Source organism: Salvelinus sp. IW2-2015, unplaced genomic scaffold, assembly GCF_002910315.2.
Source record: "Salvelinus sp. IW2-2015 unplaced genomic scaffold, ASM291031v2 Un_scaffold2209, whole genome shotgun sequence".
Lineage (NCBI taxonomy): Eukaryota > Metazoa > Chordata > Actinopteri > Salmoniformes > Salmonidae > Salvelinus > Salvelinus sp. IW2-2015.
The window spans coordinates 88,557-92,488 of NW_019943539.1; positions in this window are offsets into that span (position 1 = coordinate 88,557).

Here is a 3,932-nt window from a genome sequence, read left to right on the forward strand (position 1 = left end):
TCAGGAGACTGAAAAGATTTGGAAAGTGTCCCCAGATCCTGAAAAAGTTCTACAGCTGCACCATCGAGGGCATCCTGAACCGGGTGCATCACCGCCTGGTACCGCAACTGCTTGGCATCTGACCGTAAGGCACTACAGAGGGTAGTGCGTACGGCCCAGTACATCACTTGGGCCAAGCTTCTTGCCATCCAGGACCTATATAATAGGTAGTGTCAGAGGAAAGACCATAAAATTGTCAGAGACTCCAGTCAGCCAAGTCATAGACTGTTTTCTCTGCTACCGCACAGCAAGCAGTACCGGAGTGCCAAGTCTAGGTCCAAAAGGCTCCTTAACAGCTTCTGTCCCCAAGCCATAAGACTGCTGAACAATTAATCAAATGGCCACCTGGACTATTATATTGACCCCCACCCCCCCCCTTTTGTTTTGTACACTGCTGCCACTCACTGTTCATTATCTATGCATAGTCACTTCACCCCTACCTACAGTACAAATTACCTCGATTAACCTGTATCCTCACACACTGACTCCGTACCGGTACCCCCTGTATATAGCCTCATTATTGTTATGTTATTGTGTGTCAAATTTTTTTTTACTCTGGATTATTTGGTAAACAATTTCTTAACTTTTCTTGAACTGCACAGTTAAGGGCTTGTAGGTAAGGATTTCAACGGTAAGGTCTACACTTGTTGTATTCGACGCAAGTGACAAATAATGTTTGATTTAATTTAATTTTATATTACAACCAGTGAACCATCCCTCTGAATAACTCCTAACTCCTACTGTGGCATAACAGAGTGATGGAGGGAGAGAAACAGAGAAAGACAGATATTTATCTGTTTATTTATTGTCCCTTTTGTACTTCAGCTAATTGCACATTGTTACAACACTGAACATAGCCATAATATAACATGTAAAAGGTCTCTATTCTTTTGAAATGTGTGTTAATTTCTGATAGTTTATTTAACATTTGTTTATTGTCTATTTCACTTGCTATGGCAATGTAAAGATATGTGTCCCATGCCAAAAAAATCCCTTTGACTTGAAATTGAATTGAGAGAGAGAGAGATGGAGAATGTTGGGAGTACACAGAGAGAGAAACAAGCAAGTGAAAGATAGAAAGAGCAAGCGAGAGAGAGAGAGAGAGAGATGGACAGATGGAGAAAAACAAGCCTACAGCAGGGCCCGAGTGTGTCGTATGTTGTAGCCGTTCCACTGGAAGCGAACAACCAGAGCTCCCTGCGCCCGATGCTGGTCGAAGGCTCCTCAGCTTGGAAATGACGGTTGCAGACCCTGGTGTGATTTCTCACTGTGAACTTGTCATGTATAATATTTATTATCCACCTCTTCTGTGCTTCTTCTAATGTTGGAAAAGTGTGGAAGCTCAACACGGAGTTGAACTTCGCCGTTACCTCACATTTTGAGGTGCTACCTTCCTGTTGCTGAAATGTCAAAGTTTTGCACTTCCCCGAAATCATTGGATTTTTTTTAATAGAAAACTAATAAATACCTTTTTTTTTTTTTATATATATATATAATTTCTAAATGGTCTCAGAAGAACAACATTGGCAGGGCAATTCAAGCATAGCCAAAATGCGGTGAAAATGTTTTGGGCCTACAGCCTACTGCACATAACTCATTGCTACATAACTATTTTTAATTGGTTAATGTTGCGTAAGCTTACGTTTTTAAAATCATCTTTTTTTTTGGAGCAGTAGATATCGGCTTGCATTTTGACTCAGAGAAGGTTGGTTACCAACGATGTAGGTTATCCTACCTGTCCAGTTTCTGATGTATTCTGCTGTAGGTTATCCTACCTGTCCTGTTTCTGATGTAGGTTATCCTACCTGTCCTGTTTCTGATGTATTCTGCTGTAGGTTATCCTACCTGTCCTGTTTCTGATGTATTCTGCTGTAGGTTAACCTACCTGTACTGTTTCTGATGTAGGTTATCCTACCTGTCCTGTTTCTGATGTAGGTTATCCTACCTGCACTGTTTCTGTTGTAGGTTATCCTACCTGCACTGTTTCTGATGTAGGTTATCCTACCTCACTGTTTCTGTTGTAGGTTATCCTACCTGCACTGTTTCTGATGTAGGTTATCCTACCTGTCCTGTTCTGATGTAGGTTATCCTACCTTCACTGTTTCTGTTGTAGGTTATCCTACCTGCACTGTTTCTGATGTAGGTTATCCTACCTGCACTGTTTCTGATGTAGGTTAACCTACCTGTCCTGTTTCTGATGTATTATGTTGTAGTTTAACCTACCTGCACTGTTTCTGATGTAGGTTAACCTACCTGTACTGTTTCTCCACGCAGTTGGCTATAGTGCACCTGCCAAGACCAGAGTTGGCACATTCACAAAATATAACGCAACATATTTTTTGAAATTGGATGGAAACCCATTTAACTTGTATTCATTATTTGGTATATGGGAATATAACCGCAAACGTTATTTTTATGTGCACTATGTCATCACAGACAGCCTTTTATCTGCAACAGGTATATTTGATGGAAACATATCTGGATTTTTTTATATTCGCATTCAAATCTGTCGCCAATTGGATGGAAACCACGCTTCCATCCACCGTTATGTGAGTAAAGTCATACCATTTAAAAGAAAATTACAACAGCTGTGATGGAAACAGGAAGTTTCAATATAATTTTATAAATGCCAACAGATCATTTGTTTGTTTGACATGGTGGGATCTTTTACAACTCGGGAAACCATGCAGTTTATTAGGCTACAGATGAAATAACTTATGAACTTCACAGGGTGGTGATCTTGATGCTCCTTTCCAATAAATATTGAGAGTCTGAATCTGGTGACATGATCGATGCTTGACTGCCAATTAACAAATACAGCCTAGCAGCTGTAACTAGCAAATAGCAGGCTAGCAGCAGTAGCTAGCTAGTAGCAGGCTAGCAGCTGTAACTAGCTAATAGCAGGCTAGCAGCAGTAGTTAGCTAGTAGCAGGCTAGCAGCTGTAACTAGCTAATAAMAGGCTAGCAGCAGTAGCTAGCTAGCTAACACAAGTTGAATGAGAAGCAAGCTACAAGCAAATGAAGCTAGATAGCTAGGTATATTTTGTATTGGAATGTTTTTCATATGGCTGAAGTCGTCTGTGCAAACTACATTGAACAAAAATATAAACGCAAACATGCAACAATTTCAGAGAGTTTACTGAGTTACAGTTCATATAATGAAAACAGTCAATTGAAATCAATTCATTAGGCCCTAATCTATAGATTTCACATTACTTGGAATACAGATAGAAATCTGTTGGTCACCGATACCTTAAAAAAAGGTAGGGGCGTGAATCAGAAAACCAGTCAGTATCTGGTGTGATCATGGGGCGGCAGTGTAGCCTAGTGTTTAAAGCGTTGGACTAGTAACCGAAAGGTTGCAAGATTGAATCCCTGAGCTGACAAGGTAAAAACCTGAACAAGACAGTTAACCCACTGTTCCTASGCTGTCGTTGAAAATAAGAATTTGTTTCCTAACTGACTTGCCTAGTTAAATAAAATAAATAAAAATCATAGCCTGCATACTCACCAGACTGTAACATCTGCATCCAACTCACACTCAAACACATAGATCCCCAGAATGCAGCTCACTCTCCAGATCCCAATCACCTGAATTCTAATCACCTGTTCACACACCTGCATGTCATCCTCCCACACTATTTAGTTCAGTTATTTGCACCCCATCACTGTGAGGTTTTGTTTTGTTTTGAGACACACTTTTTCGGAGTTCGGTTTTTTCCCGTCCTTCTCGCCTCCCTTGTATGATAGTTTTTGCCTGCCTCACTCACGACGCCTATTACCTGCCTGTACTGTTGCCATTTTTGGACCTACCGTGTATGACCTTCTGCCTGCCACTGGACCCAGATACCTGCCTCCTCCTGTGTATGACCTTCTGCCTGCCCCTGGACCCA